The sequence below is a fragment of the Channa argus genome, unplaced genomic scaffold (genome assembly GCF_033026475.1).
Source record: "Channa argus isolate prfri unplaced genomic scaffold, Channa argus male v1.0 Contig032, whole genome shotgun sequence".
Lineage (NCBI taxonomy): Eukaryota > Metazoa > Chordata > Actinopteri > Anabantiformes > Channidae > Channa > Channa argus.
This window is the reverse complement of record NW_027125251.1, coordinates 282042-298027: the sequence shown is the minus strand read 5'-3', so window position 1 is coordinate 298027 and position 15986 is coordinate 282042. Positions and strand designations below refer to the sequence as shown.

Genomic DNA, 15986 nt, shown 5'->3' with positions numbered 1-15986 from the left:
AAATAAGCCATTTCCCACAGAAAGTGCTAGCTAGCCTGATAGAAATAAACAAACCAAAAGACAGTCGCTAACCCTAACTCCCTAATGTGAAAACAAGAGAAAACAATCAAAAGAAAATGGCTGTTCACCACTACAGATTTAATACTATTTACAAAATATACAATTTATAAACAAAACCACGGCACAAAACCTAACAATTCAAAAATGCTAAATAAGGTTTGGAAACCAAGAACAGCAAACAGGTGCTGATGCCAGAAAGAGCCTCGCTAGCTGTTGGGAACCGTACTTTTAAAACTCCAGGAAGTGTAGGATGGACCAATCAGCTTCCTGTACTGCCCCCCAATCCGGCCAATCAGGCAGGGCACCTATAAGAACAAGAAAATAAAAACAACACATATGGCCAGGACCGTAACATGGTCTACTAGTAATGAAGCACGATGGTTGACAAACCAATAAAGTAGCAAAATAGCAATGAAAGAACAAAATTTGATGAAAATATGGAACAATTCCTATGAATAAATAGGCAGTAACACCAGCTTGTGCTGCCCGTAAACCCAAGCAAAAAAGGTTACAGCACCTGGTATTCCCAGGCGGTCTTCCTACCAAGTACTAACCAGGCCCGGCTCTATTTGGCTGCCGAGATCGGACGAGATCGGACGAGATTGGGCGCTTAGAGAGCGGTGTGGCCGTAAGCTGCATTTGACATCATCAACAGCTCTTAAAAACACTGGAGAAGCAGAATGCATGACACTTGCTAAGAAGAAGACAAATGTGGCAAAGTACAAAGTACTATAACTGTAATGGTCTGTTACGCCCCTGTCCAGGGGGTCAGGGTGCAACATACAAAGATAAATTAGCATGTTCCCTCTCCGATCCCCAAACCAAAATCCAGGATCGAGATGTTCCAACAGAATGATATTTATTTTAAACGAAAGAAAGTGTCAAACAAAACATGACACTACAACTCAGGGCGAACCAAGGCCAACATAATAAACAAAATAAGCCATTTCCCACAGAAAGTGCTAGCTAGCCTGATAGAAATAAACAAACCAAAAGACAGTCGCTAACCCTAACTCCCTAATGTGAAAACAGTCCAAAGAAAATGGCTGTTCACCCCTACAGATTTAATACTATTTACAAAATATACAATTTATAAACAAAACCACGGCACAAAACCTAACAATTCAAAAATGCTAAATAAGGTTTGGAAACCAAGAACAGCAAACAGGTGCTGCTGCCAGAAAGAGCCTCGCTAGCTGTTGGGAACCGTACTTTTAAAACTCCAGGAAGTGTAGGATGGACCAATCAGCTTCCTGTACTGCCCCTCAATCCGGCCAATCAGGCAGGGCACCTATAAGAACAACATATCAAAAACAACACATATGGCCAGGACCGTAACATGGTCTACTAGTAATGAAGCACGATGGTTGACAAACCAATAAAGTAGCAAAACAGTAATGAAAGAACAAAATTTGATGAAAATATAGAACAATTTCTATGAATAAATAGGCAGTAACACCAGCTTGTGCTGCCCGTAAACCCAAGCAAAAAAGCTTACAGCACCTGGTATTCCCACGCGGTCTTCCTACCAAGTACTAACCAGGCCCGGCTCTATTTGGCTGCCGAGATCGGACGAGATCGGGCGCTTAGAGAGCGGTGTGGCCGTAAGCTGCATTTGACATCATCAACAGCTCTTAAAAACGTTGGAGAAGCAGAATGCATGAAACTTGCTAAGACGAAGATAAATGTGGCAAAGTACAAAGTACTATAAGTGTACTGGTCTGTTACGCCCCTGTCCAGGGGGTCAGGGTGCAACATACAAAGATAAATTAGCATGTTCCCTCTCCGATCCCCAAACCAAAATCCAGGATCGAGATGTTCCAACAGAATGATATTTATTTTAAACGAAAGAAAGTGTCAAACAAAACATGACACTACAACTCAGGGCGAACCAAGGCCAACATAATAAACAAAATAAGCCATTTCCCACAGAAAGTGCTAGCTAGCCTGATAGAAATAAACAAACCAAAACACAGTCGCTAACCCTAACTCCCTAATGTGAAAACAGTCCAAAGAAAATGGCTGTTCACCCCTACAGATTTAATACGAATTACAAAATATACAATTTATAAACAAAACCACGGCATAAAACCTAACAATTCAAAAATGCTAAATAAAGTTTGGAAACCAAGAACAGCAAACAGGTGCTGCTGCCAGAAAGAGCCTCGCTAGCTGTTGGGAACCGTACTTTTAAAACTCCAGGAAGTGTAGGATGGACCAATCAGCTTCCTGTACTGCCCCCCAATCCGGCCAATCAGGCAGGGCACCTATAAGAACAACAAAATAAAAACAACACATATGGCCAGGACCGTAACATGGTCTACTAGTAATGAAGCACGATGGTTGAAAAACCAATAAAGTAGCAAAACAGCAATGAAAGAACAAAATTTGATGAAAATATAGAACAATTTCTATGAATAAATAGGCAGTAACACCAGCTTGTGCTGCCCGTAAACCCAAGCAAAAAAGCTTACAGCACCTGGTATTCCCAGGCGGTCTTCCTACCAAGTACTAACCAGGCCCGGCTCTATTTGGCTGCCGAGATCGGACGAGATCGGGCGCTTAGAGAGCGGTGTGGCCGTAAGCTGCATTTGACATCATCAACAGCTCTTAAAAACGCTGGAGAAGCAGATTGCATGACACTTGCTAAGAAGAAGATAAATGTGGCAAAGTACAAAGTACTATAACTGTACTGGTCTGTTACGCCCCTGTCCAGGGGGTCAGGGTGCAACATACAAAGATAAATTAGCATGTTCCCTCTCCGATCCCCAAACCAAAATCCAGGATCGAGATGTTCCAACAGAATGATATTTATTTTAAACGAAAGAAAGTGTCAAACAAAACATGACACTACAACTCAGGGCGAACCAAGGCCAACATAATAAACAAAATAAGCCATTTCCCACAGAAAGTGCTAGCTAGCCTGATAGAAATAAACAAACCAAAAGACAGTCGCTAACCCTAACTCCCTAATGTGAAAACAAGAGAAAACAATCAAAAGAAAATGGCTGTTCACCCCTACAGATTTAATACGAATTACAAAATATACAATTTATAAACAAAACCACGGCATAAAACCTAACAATTCAAAAATGCTAAATAAAGTTTGGAAACCAAGAACAGCAAACAGGTGCTGCTGCCAGAAAGAGCCTCGCTAGCTGTTGGGAACCGTACTTTTAAAACTCCAGGAAGTGTAGGATGGACCAATCAGCTTCCTGTACTGCCCCCCAATCCGGCCAATCAGGCAGGGCACCTATAAGAACAACAAAATAAAAACAACACATATGGCCAGGACCGTAACATGGTCTACTAGTAATGAAGCACGATGGTTGAAAAACCAATAAAGTAGCAAAACAGCAATGAAAGAACAAAATTTGATGAAAATATAGAACAATTTCTATGAATAAATAGGCAGTAACACCAGCTTGTGCTGCCCGTAAACCCAAGCAAAAAAGCTTACAGCACCTGGTATTCCCAGGCGGTCTTCCTACCAAGTACTAACCAGGCCCGGCTCTATTTGGCTGCCGAGATCGGACGAGATCGGGCGCTTAGAGAGCGGTGTGGCCGTAAGCTGCATTTGACATCATCAACAGCTCTTAAAAACGCTGGAGAAGCAGATTGCATGACACTTGCTAAGAAGAAGATAAATGTGGCAAAGTACAAAGTACTATAACTGTACTGGTCTGTTACGCCCCTGTCCAGGGGGTCAGGGTGCAACATACAAAGATAAATTAGCATGTTCCCTCTCCGATCCCCAAACCAAAATCCAGGATCGAGATGTTCCAACAGAATGATATTTATTTTAAACGAAAGAAAGTGTCAAACAAAACATGACACTACAACTCAGGGCGAACCAAGGCCAACATAATAAACAAAATAAGCCATTTCCCACAGAAAGTGCTAGCTAGCCTGATAGAAATAAACAAACCAAAAGACAGTCGCTAACCCTAACTCCCTAATGTGAAAACAAGAGAAAACAATCAAAAGAAAATGGCTGTTCACCCCTACAGATTTAATACGAATTACAAAATATACAATTTATAAACAAAACCACGGCACAAAACCTAACAATTCAAAAATGCTAAATAAGGTTTGGAAACCAAGAACAGCAAACAGGTGCTGCTGCCAGAAAGAGCCTCGCTAGCTGTTGGGAACCGTACTTTTAAAACTCCAGGAAGTGTAGGATGGACCAATCAGCTTCCTGTACTGCCCCCCAATCCGGCCAATCAGGCAGGGCACCTATGAGAACAACAAATCAAAAACAACACATATGGCCAGGACCGTAACATGGTCTACTAGTAATGAAGCACGATGGTTGAAAAACCAATAAAGTAGCAAAACAGCAATGAAAGAACAAAATTTGATGAAAATATAGAACAATTTCTATGAATAAATAGGCAGTAACACCAGCTTGTGCTGCCCGTAAACCCAAGCAAAAAAGCTTACAGCACCTGGTATTCCCAGGCGGTCTTCCTACCAAGTACTAACCAGGCCCGGCTCTATTTGGCTGCCGAGATCGGACGAGATCGGGCGCTTAGAGAGCGGTGTGGCCGTAAGCTGCATTTGACATCATCAACAGCTCTTAAAAACGCTGGAGAAGCAGAATGCATGACACTTGCTAAGAAGAAGATAAATGTGGCAAAGTACAAAGTACTATAACTGTACTGGTCTGTTACGCCCCTGTCCAGGGGGTCAGGGTGCAACATACAAAGATAAATTAGCATGTTCCCTCTCCGATCCCCAAACCAAAATCCAGGATCGAGATGTTCCAACAGAATGATATTTATTTTAAACGAAAGAAAGTGTCAAACAAAACATGACACTACAACTCAGGGCGAACCAAGGCCAACATAATAAACAAAATAAGCCATTTCCCACAGAAAGTGCTAGCTAGCCTGATAGAAATAAACAAACCAAAAGACAGTCGCTAACCCTAACTCCCTAATGTGAAAACAAGAGAAAACAATCAAAAGAAAATGGCTGTTCACCCCTACAGATTTAATACGAATTACAAAATATACAATTTATAAACAAAACCACGGCACAAAACCTAAGAATTCAAAAATGCTAAATAAGGTTTGGAAACCAAGAACAGCAAACAGGTGCTGCTGCCAGAAAGAGCCTCGCTAGCTGTTGGGAACCGTACTTTTAAAACTCCAGGAAGTGTAGGATGGACCAATCAGCTTCCTGTACTGCCCCTCAATCCGGCCAATCAGGCAGGGCACCTATAAGAACGAGAAAATAAAAACAACACATATGGCCAGGACCGTAACATGGTCTACTAGTAATGTAGCACGATGGTTGAAAAACCAATAAAGTAGCAAAACAGCAATGAAAGAACAAAATTTGATGAAAATATAGAACAATTTCTATGAATAAATAGGCAGTAACACCAGCTTGTGCTGCCCGTAAACCCAAGCAAAAAAGCTTACAGCACCTGGTATTCCCAGGCGGTCTTCCTACCAAGTACTAACCAGGCCCGGCTCTATTTGGCTGCCGAGATCGGACGAGATCGGGCGCTTAGAGAGCGGTGTGGCCGTAAGCTGCATTTGACATCATCAACAGCTCTTAAAAACGCTGGAGAAGCAGAATGCATGACACTTGCTAAGAAGAAGATAAATGTGGCAAAGTACAAAGTACTATAACTGTACTGGTCTGTTACGCCCCTGTCCAGGGGGTCAGGGTGCAACATACAAAGATAAATTAGCATGTTCCCTCTCCGATCCCCAAACCAAAATCCAGGATCGAGATGTTCCAACAGAATGATATTCATTTTAAACGACAGAAAGTGTCAAACAAAACATGACACTACAACTCAGGGCGAACCAAGGCCAACATAATAAACAAAATAAGCCATTTCCCACAGAAAGTGCTAGCTAGCCTGATAGAAATAAACAAACCAAAAGACAGTCGCTAACCCTAACTCCCAAATGTGAAAACAATCCAAAGAAAATGGCAGTTCACCCCTACAGATTTAATACTATTTACAAAATATACAATTTATAAACAAAACCACGGCACAAAACCTAACAATTCAAAAATGCTAAATAAAGTTTGGAAACCAAGACCAGCAAACAGGTGCTGCTGCCAGAAAGAGCCTCGCTAGCTGTTGGGAACCGTACTTTTAAAACTCCAGGAAGTGTAGGATGGACCAATCAGCTTCCTGTACTGCCCCCCAATCCGGCCAATCAGGCAGGGCACCTATAAGAACAACAAAATAAAAACAACACATATGGCCAGGACCGTAACATGGTCTACTAGTAATGAAGCACGATGGTTGACAAACCAATAAAGTAGCAAAACAGCAATGAAAGAACAAAATTTGATGAAAATATAGAACAATTTCTATGAATAAATAGGCAGTAACACCAGCTTGTGCTGCCCGTAAACCCAAGCAAAAAAGCTTACAGCACCTGGTATTCCCAGGCGGTCTTCCTACCAAGTACTAACCAGGCCCGGCTCTATTTGGCTGCCGAGATCGGACGAGATCGGGCGCTTAGAGAGCGGTGTGGCCGTAAGCTGCATTTGACATCATCAACAGCTCTTAAAAACGCTGGAGAAGCAGAATGCATGACACTTGCTAAGAAGAAGATAAATGTGGCAAAGTACAAAGTACTATAACTGTACTGGTCTGTTACGCCCCTGTCCAGGGGGTCAGGGTGCAACATACAAAGATAAATTAGCATGTTCCCTCTCCGATCCCCAAACCAAAATCCAGGATCGAGATGTTCCAACAGAATGATATTTATTTTAAACGAAAGAAAGTGTCAAACAAAACATGACACTACAACTCAGGGCGAACCAAGGCCAACATAATAAACAAAATAAGCCATTTCCCACAGAAAGTGCTAGCTAGCCTGATAGAAATAAACAAACCAAAAGACAGTCGCTAACCCTAACTCCCTAATGTGAAAACAAGAGAAAACAATCAAAAGAAAATGGCTGTTCACCCCTACAGATTTAATACGAATTACAAAATATACAATTTATAAACAAAACCACGGCACAAAACCTAACAATTCAAAAATGCTAAATAAGGTTTGGAAACCAAGAACAGCAAACAGGTGCTGATGCCAGAAAGAGCCTCGCTAGCTGTTGGGAACCGTACTTTTAAAACTCCAGGAAGTGTAGGATGGACCAATCAGCTTCCTGTACTGCCCCCCAATCCGGCCAATCAGGCAGGGCACCTATAAGAACAAGAAAATAAAAACAACACATATGGCCAGGACCGTAACATGGTCTACTAGTAATGAAGCACGATGGTTGACAAACCAATAAAGTAGCAAAATAGCAATGAAAGAACAAAATTTGATGAAAATATGGAACAATTCCTATGAATAAATAGGCAGTAACACCAGCTTGTGCTGCCCGTAAACCCAAGCAAAAAAGCTTACAGCACCTGGTATTCCCAGGCGGTCTTCCTACCAAGTACTAACCAGGCCCGGCTCTATTTGGCTGCCGAGATCGGACGAGATCGGGCGCTTAGAGAGCGGTGTGGCCGTAAGCTGCATTTGACATCATCAACAGCTCTTAAAATCGCTGGAGAAGCAGAATGCATGACACTTGCTAAGAAGAAGATAAATGTGGCAAAGTACAAAGTACTATAACTGTACTGGTCTGTTATGCCCCTGTCCAGGGGGTCAGGGTGCAACATACAAAGATAAATTAGCATGTTCCATCTCCGATCCCCAAACCAAAATCCAGGATCGAGATGTTCCAACAGAATGATATTTATTTTAAACGAAAGAAAGTGTCAAACAAAACATGACACTACAACTCAGGGCGAACCAAGGCCAACATAATAAACAAAATAAGCCATTTCCCACAGAAAGTGCTAGCTAGCCTGATAGAAATAAACAAACCAAAAGACAGTCGCTAACCCTAACTCCCAAATGTGAAAACAATCCAAAGAAAATGGCAGTTCACCCCTACAGATTTAATACTATTTACAAAATATACAATTTATAAACAAAACCACGGCATAAAACCTAACAATTCAAAAATGCTAAATAAAGTTTGGAAACCAAGAACAGCAAACAGGTGCTGCTGCCAGAAAGAGCCTCGCTAGCTGTTGGGAACCGTACTTTTAAAACTCCAGGAAGTGTAGGATGGACCAATCAGCTTCCTGTACTGCCCCCCAATCCGGCCAATCAGGCAGGGCACATATAAGAACAAGAAAATAAAAACAACACATATGGCCAGGACCGTAACATGGTCTACTAGTAATGAAGCACGATGGTTGACAAACCAATAAAGTAGCAAAACAGTAATGAAAGAACAAAATTTGATGAAAATATAGAACAATTTCTATGAATAAATAGGCAGTAACACCAGCTTGTGCTGCCCGTAAACCCAAGCAAAAAAGCTTACAGCACCTGGTATTCCCACGCGGTCTTCCTACCAAGTACTAACCAGGCCCGGCTCTATTTGGCTGCCGAGATCGGACGAGATCGGGAGCTTAGAGAGCGGTGTGGCCGTAAGCTGCATTTGACATCATCAACAGCTCTTAAAAACGTTGGAGAAGCAGAATGCATGAAACTTGCTAAGAAGAAGATAAATGTGGCAAAGTACAAAGTACTATAACTGTACTGGTCTGTTACGCCCCTGTCCAGGGGGTCAGGGTGCAACATACAAAGATAAATTAGCATGTTCCCTCTCCGATCCCCAAACCAAAATCCAGGATCGAGATGTTCCAACAGAATGATATTTATTTTAAACGAAAGAAAGTGTCAAACAAAACATGACACTACAACTCAGGGCGAACCAAGGCCAACATAATAAACAAAATAAGCCATTTCCCACAGAAAGTGCTAGCTAGCCTGATAGAAATAAACAAACCAAAAGACAGTCGCTAACCCTAACTCCCTAATGTGAAAACAGTCCAAAGAAAATGGCTGTTCACCCCTACAGATTTAATACTATTTACAAAATATACAATTTATAAACAAAACCACGGCACAAAACCTAAGAATTCAAAAATGCTAAATAAGGTTTGGAAACCAAGAACAGCAAACAGGTGCTGCTGCCAGAAAGAGCCTCGCTAGCTGTTGGGAACCGTACTTTTAAAACTCCAGGAAGTGTAGGATGGACCAATCAGCTTCCTGTACTGCCCCCCAATCCGGCCAATCAGGCAGGGCACCTATAAGAACAACAAAATAAAAACAACACATATGGCCAGGACCGTAACATGGTCTACTAGTAATGAAGCACGATGGTTGAAAAACCAATAAAGTAGCAAAACAGCAATGAAAGAACAAAATTTGATGAAAATATAGAACAATTTCTATGAATAAATAGGCAGTAACACCAGCTTGTGCTGCCCGTAAACCCAAGCAAAAAAGCTTACAGCACCTGGTATTCCCAGGCGGTCTTCCTACCAAGTACTAACCAGGCCCGGCTCTATTTGGCTGCCGAGATCGGACGAGATCGGGCGCTTAGAGAGCGGTGTGGCCGTAAGCTGCATTTGACATCATCAACAGCTCTTAAAAACGCTGGAGAAGCAGATTGCATGACACTTGCTAAGAAGAAGATAAATGTGGCAAAGTACAAAGTACTATAACTGTACTGGTCTGTTACGCCCCTGTCCAGGGGGTCAGGGTGCAACATACAAAGATAAATTAGCATGTTCCCTCTCCGATCCCCAAACCAAAATCCAGGATCGAGATGTTCCAACAGAATGATATTTATTTTAAACGAAAGAAAGTGTCAAACAAAACATGACACTACAACTCAGGGCGAACCAAGGCCAACATAATAAACAAAATAAGCCATTTCCCACAGAAAGTGCTAGCTAGCCTGATAGAAATAAACAAACCAAAAGACAGTCGCTAACCCTAACTCCCTAATGTGAAAACAAGAGAAAACAATCAAAAGAAAATGGCTGTTCACCCCTACAGATTTAATACGAATTACAAAATATACAATTTATAAACAAAACCACGGCACAAAACCTAACAATTCAAAAATGCTAAATAAGGTTTGGAAACCAAGAACAGCAAACAGGTGCTGCTGCCAGAAAGAGCCTCGCTAGCTGTTGGGAACCGTACTTTTAAAACTCCAGGAAGTGTAGGATGGACCAATCAGCTTCCTGTACTGCCCCCCAATCCGGCCAATCAGGCAGGGCACCTATAAGAACAACAAATCAAAAACAACACATATGGCCAGGACCGTAACATGGTCTACTAGTAATGAAGCACGATGGTTGAAAAACCAATAAAGTAGCAAAACAGCAATGAAAGAACAAAATTTGATGAAAATATAGAACAATTTCTATGAATAAATAGGCAGTAACACCAGCTTGTGCTGCCCGTAAACCCAAGCAAAAAAGCTTACAGCACCTGGTATTCCCAGGCGGTCTTCCTACCAAGTACTAACCAGGCCCGGCTCTATTTGGCTGCCGAGATCGGACGAGATCGGGCGCTTAGAGAGCGGTGTGGCCGTAAGCTGCATTTGACATCATCAACAGCTCTTAAAAACGCTGGAGAAGCAGAATGCATGACACTTGCTAAGAAGAAGATAAATGTGGCAAAGTACAAAGTACTATAACTGTACTGGTCTGTTACGCCCCTGTCCAGGGGGTCAGGGTGCAACATACAAAGATAAATTAGCATGTTCCCTCTCCGATCCCCAAACCAAAATCCAGGATCGAGATGTTCCAACAGAATGATATTTATTTTAAACGAAAGAAAGTGTCAAACAAAACATGACACTACAACTCAGGGCGAACCAAGGCCAACATAATAAACAAAATAAGCCATTTCCCACAGAAAGTGCTAGCTAGCCTGATAGAAATAAACAAACCAAAAGACAGTCGCTAACCCTAACTCCCTAATGTGAAAACAAGAGAAAACAATCAAAAGAAAATGGCTGTTCACCCCTACAGATTTAATACGAATTACAAAATATACAATTTATAAACAAAACCACGGCACAAAACCTAAGAATTCAAAAATGCTAAATAAGGTTTGGAAACCAAGAACAGCAAACAGGTGCTGCTGCCAGAAAGAGCCTCGCTAGCTGTTGGGAACCGTACTTTTAAAACTCCAGGAAGTGTAGGATGGACCAATCAGCTTCCTGTACTGCCCCTCAATCCGGCCAATCAGGCAGGGCACCTATAAGAACGAGAAAATAAAAACAACACATATGGCCAGGACCGTAACATGGTCTACTAGTAATGAAGCACGATGGTTGAAAAACCAATAAAGTAGCAAAACAGCAATGAAAGAACAAAATTTGATGAAAATATAGAACAATTTCTATGAATAAATAGGCAGTAACACCAGCTTGTGCTGCCCGTAAACCCAAGCAAAAAAGCTTACAGCACCTGGTATTCCCAGGCGGTCTTCCTACCAAGTACTAACCAGGCCCGGCTCTATTTGGCTGCCGAGATCGGACGAGATCGGGCGCTTAGAGAGCGGTGTGGCCGTAAGCTGCATTTGACATCATCAACAGCTCTTAAAAACGCTGGAGAAGCAGAATGCATGACACTTGCTAAGAAGAAGATAAATGTGGCAAAGTACAAAGTACTATAACTGTACTGGTCTGTTACGCCCCTGTCCAGGGGGTCAGGGTGCAACATACAAAGATAAATTAGCATGTTCCCTCTCCGATCCCCAAACCAAAATCCAGGATCGAGATGTTCCAACAGAATGATATTCATTTTAAACGAAAGAAAGTGTCAAACAAAACATGACACTACAACTCAGGGCGAACCAAGGCCAACATAATAAACAAAATAAGCCATTTCCCACAGAAAGTGCTAGCTAGCCTGATAGAAATAAACAAACCAAAAGACAGTCGCTAACCCTAACTCCCAAATGTGAAAACAATCCAAAGAAAATGGCAGTTAACCCCTACAGATTTAATACTATTTACAAAATATACAATTTATAAACAAAACCACGGCACAAAACCTAACAATTCAAAAATGCTAAATAAAGTTTGGAAACCAAGACCAGCAAACAGGTGCTGCTGCCAGAAAGAGCCTCGCTAGCTGTTGGGAACCGTACTTTTAAAACTCCAGGAAGTGTAGGATGGACCAATCAGCTTCCTGTACTGCCCCCCAATCCGGCCAATCAGGCAGGGCACCTATAAGAACAACAAAATAAAAACAACACATATGGCCAGGACCGTAACATGGTCTACTAGTAATGAAGCACGATGGTTGACAAACCAATAAAGTAGCAAAACAGCAATGAAAGAACAAAATTTGATGAAAATATAGAACAATTTCTATGAATAAATAGGCAGTAACACCAGCTTGTGCTGCCCGTAAACCCAAGCAAAAAAGCTTACAGCACCTGGTATTCCCAGGCGGTCTTCCTACCAAGTACTAACCAGGCCCGGCTCTATTTGGCTGCCGAGATCGGACGAGATCGGGCGCTTAGAGAGCGGTGTGGCCGTAAGCTGCATTTGACATCATCAACAGCTCTTAAAAACGCTGGAGAAGCAGAATGCATGACACTTGCTAAGAAGAAGATAAATGTGGCAAAGTACAAAGTACTATAACTGTACTGGTCTGTTACGCCCCTGTCCAGGGGGTCAGGGTGCAACATACAAAGATAAATTAGCATGTTCCCTCTCCGATCCCCAAACCAAAATCCAGGATCGAGATGTTCCAACAGAATGATATTTATGTTAAACGAAAGAAAGTGTCAAACAAAACATGACACTACAACTCAGGGCGAACCAAGGCCAACATAATAAACAAAATAAGCCATTTCCCACAGAAAGTGCTAGCTAGCCTGATAGAAATAAACAAACCAAAAGACAGTCGCTAACCCTAACTCCCTAATGTGAAAACAAGAGAAAACAATCAAAAGAAAATGGCTGTTCACCCCTACAGATTTAATACGAATTACAAAATATACAATTTATAAACAAAACCACGGCACAAAACCTAACAATTCAAAAATGCTAAATAAGGTTTGGAAACCAAGAACAGCAAACAGGTGTTACTGCCAGAAAGAGCCTCGCTAGCTGTTGGGAACCGTACTTTTAAAACTCCAGGAAGTGTAGGATGGACCAATCAGCTTCCTGTACTGCCCCTCAATCCGGCCAATCAGGCAGGGCACCTATAAGAACGAGAAAATAAAAACAACACATATGGCCAGGACCGTAACATGGTCTATTAGTAATGAAGCACGATGGTTGAAAAACCAATAAAGTAGCAAAACAGCAATGAAAGAACAAAATTTGATGAAAATATAGAACAATTTCTATGAATAAATAGGCAGTAACACCAGCTTGTGCTGCCCGTAAACCCAAGCAAAAAAGCTTACAGCACCTGGTATTCCCAGGCGGTCTTCCTACCAAGTACTAACCAGGCCCGGCTCTATTTGGCTGCCGAGATCGGACGAGATCGGGCGCTTAGAGAGCGGTGTGGCCGTAAGCTGCATTTGACATCATCAACAGCTCTTAAAAACGCTGGAGAAGCAGAATGCATGACACTTGCTAAGAAGAAGATAAATGTGGCAAAGTACAAAGTACTATAACTGTACTGGTCTGTTACGCCCCTGTCCAGGGGGTCAGGGTGCAAAATACAAAGATAAATTAGCATGTTCCCTCTCCGATCCCCAAACCAAAATCCAGGATCGAGATGTTCCAACAGAATGATATTTATTTTAAACGAAAGAAAGTGTCAAACAAAACATGACACTACAACTCAGGGCGAACCAAGGCCAACATAATAAACAAAATAAGCCATTTCCCACAGAAAGTGCTAGCTAGCCTGATAGAAATAAAAAAACCAAAAGACAGTCGCTAACCCTAACTCCCTAATGTGAAAACAAGAGAAAACAATCAAAAGAAAATGGCTGTTCACCCCTACAGATTTAATACGAATTACAAAATATACAATTTATAAACAAAACCACGGCACAAAACCTAAGAATTCAAAAATGCTAAATAAGGTTTGGAAACCAAGAACAGCAAACAGGTGCTGCTGCCAGAAAGAGCCTCGCTAGCTGTTGGGAACCGTACTTTTAAAACTCCAGGAAGTGTAGGATGGACCAATCAGCTTCCTGTACTGCCCCTCAATCCGGCCAATCAGGCAGGGCACCTATAAGAACGAGAAAATAAAAACAACACATATGGCCAGGACCGTAACATGGTCTACTAGTAATGAAGCACGATGGTTGACAAACCAATAAAGTAGCAAAACAGCAATGAAAGAACAAAATTTGATGAAAATATAGAACAATTTCTATGAATAAATAGGCAGTAACACCAGCTTGTGCTGCCCGTAAACCCAAGCAAAAAAGCTTACAGCACCTGGTATTCCCAGGCGGTCTTCCTACCAAGTACTAACCAGGCCCGGCTCTATTTGGCTGCCGAGATCGGACGAGATCGGGCGCTTAGAGAGCGGTGTGGCCGTAAGCTGCATTTGACATCATCAACAGCTCTTAAAAACGCTGGAGAAGCAGAAGGCATGACACTTGCTAAGAAGAAGATAAATGTGGCAAAGTACAAAGTACTATAACTGTACTGGTCTGTTACGCCCCTGTCCAGGGGGTCAGGGTGCAACATACAAAGATAAATTAGCATGTTCCCTCTCCGATCCCCAAACCAAAATCCAGGGTCGAGATGTTCCAACAGAATGATATTTATTTTAAACGAAAGAAAGTGTCAAACAAAACATGACACTACAACTCAGGGCGAACCAAGGCCAACATAATAAACAAAATAAGCCATTTCCCACAGAAAGTGCTAGCTAGCCTGATAGAAATAAACAAACCAAAAGACAGTCGCTAACCCTAACTCCCTAATGTGAAAACAAGAGAAAACAATCAAAAGAAAATGGCTGTTCACCCCTACAGATTTAATACGAATTACAAAATATACAATTTATAAACAAAACCACGGCACAAAACCTAACAATTCAAAAATGCTAAATAAGGTTTGGAAACCAAGAACAGCAAACAGGTGCTGCTGCCAGAAAGAGCCTCGCTAGCTGTTGGGAACCGTACTTTTAAAACTCCAGGAAGTGTAGGATGGACCAATCAGCTTCCTGTACTGCCCCTCAATCCGGCCAATCAGGCAGGGCACCTATAAGAACGAGAAAATAAAAACAACACATATGGCCAGGACCGTAACATGGTCTACTAGTAATGAAGCAAGATGGTTGAAAAACCAATAAAGTAGCAAAACAGCAATGAAAGAACAAAATTTGATGAAAATATAGAACAATTTCTATGAATAAATAGGCAGTAACACCAGCTTGTGCTGCCCGTAAACCCAAGCAAAAAAGCTTACAACACCTGGTATTCCCAGGCGGTCTTCCTACCAAGTACTAACCAGGCCCGGCTCTATTTGGCTGCCGAGATCGGGCGCTTAGAGAGCGGTGTGGCCGTAAGCTGCATTTGACATCATCAACAGCTCTTAAAAACGCTGGAGAAGCAGAATGCATGACACTTGCTAAGAAGAAGATAAATGTGGCAAAGTACAAAGTACTATAACTGTACTGGTCTGTTACGCCCCTGTCCAGGGGGTCAGGGTGCAACATACAAAGACAAATTAGCATGTTCCCTCTCCGATCCCCAAACCAAACTCCAGTATCGAGATGTTCCAACAGAATGATATTTATTTTAAACGAAAGAAAGTGTCAAACAAAACATGACACTACAACTCAGGGCAAACCAAGGCCAACATAATAAACAAAATAAGCCATTTCCCACAGAAAGTGCTAGCTAGCCTGATAGAAATAAACAATCCAAAAGACAGTCGCTAACCCTAACTCCCTAATGTGAAAACAGTCCAAAGAAAATGGCTGTTCACCCCTACAGATTTAATACTATTTACAAAATATACAATTTATAAACAAAACCACGGCATAAAACCTAACAATTCAAAAATGCTAAATAAAGTTTGGAAACCAAGAACAGCAAACAGGTGCTGCTGCCAGAAAGAGCCTCGCTAGCTGTTGGGAA

At 41.8% G+C, this 15986-nt stretch overlaps 16 pseudogenes; all 16 read right to left on the bottom strand.

Moving 5' to 3' along the window:
* Window positions 1–565: 565 nt before the first annotated feature.
* LOC137117039 (5S ribosomal RNA) lies at window positions 566–694 on the bottom strand (annotated as a pseudogene).
* An 857-nt stretch (window positions 695–1551) lies between these two features.
* On the bottom strand, window positions 1552–1670 carry LOC137116872 (5S ribosomal RNA; annotated as a pseudogene).
* An 857-nt stretch (window positions 1671–2527) lies between these two features.
* LOC137116770 (5S ribosomal RNA) lies at window positions 2528–2646 on the bottom strand (annotated as a pseudogene).
* An 867-nt stretch (window positions 2647–3513) lies between these two features.
* Window positions 3514–3632, bottom strand: LOC137116769 (5S ribosomal RNA; annotated as a pseudogene).
* An 867-nt stretch (window positions 3633–4499) lies between these two features.
* LOC137116768 (5S ribosomal RNA) lies at window positions 4500–4618 on the bottom strand (annotated as a pseudogene).
* Window positions 4619–5485: 867 nt separating this feature from the next.
* Window positions 5486–5604, bottom strand: LOC137116767 (5S ribosomal RNA; annotated as a pseudogene).
* An 857-nt stretch (window positions 5605–6461) lies between these two features.
* Window positions 6462–6580, bottom strand: LOC137116766 (5S ribosomal RNA; annotated as a pseudogene).
* An 867-nt stretch (window positions 6581–7447) lies between these two features.
* On the bottom strand, window positions 7448–7566 carry LOC137116764 (5S ribosomal RNA; annotated as a pseudogene).
* Window positions 7567–8423: 857 nt separating this feature from the next.
* Window positions 8424–8542, bottom strand: LOC137116882 (5S ribosomal RNA; annotated as a pseudogene).
* Window positions 8543–9399: 857 nt separating this feature from the next.
* Window positions 9400–9518, bottom strand: LOC137116763 (5S ribosomal RNA; annotated as a pseudogene).
* Window positions 9519–10385: 867 nt separating this feature from the next.
* On the bottom strand, window positions 10386–10504 carry LOC137116761 (5S ribosomal RNA; annotated as a pseudogene).
* An 867-nt stretch (window positions 10505–11371) lies between these two features.
* On the bottom strand, window positions 11372–11490 carry LOC137116760 (5S ribosomal RNA; annotated as a pseudogene).
* Window positions 11491–12347: 857 nt separating this feature from the next.
* Window positions 12348–12466, bottom strand: LOC137116759 (5S ribosomal RNA; annotated as a pseudogene).
* An 867-nt stretch (window positions 12467–13333) lies between these two features.
* Window positions 13334–13452, bottom strand: LOC137116758 (5S ribosomal RNA; annotated as a pseudogene).
* Window positions 13453–14319: 867 nt separating this feature from the next.
* On the bottom strand, window positions 14320–14438 carry LOC137116757 (5S ribosomal RNA; annotated as a pseudogene).
* Window positions 14439–15305: 867 nt separating this feature from the next.
* On the bottom strand, window positions 15306–15414 carry LOC137117043 (5S ribosomal RNA; annotated as a pseudogene).
* Between the last annotated feature and the right edge of the window lie 572 nt (window positions 15415–15986).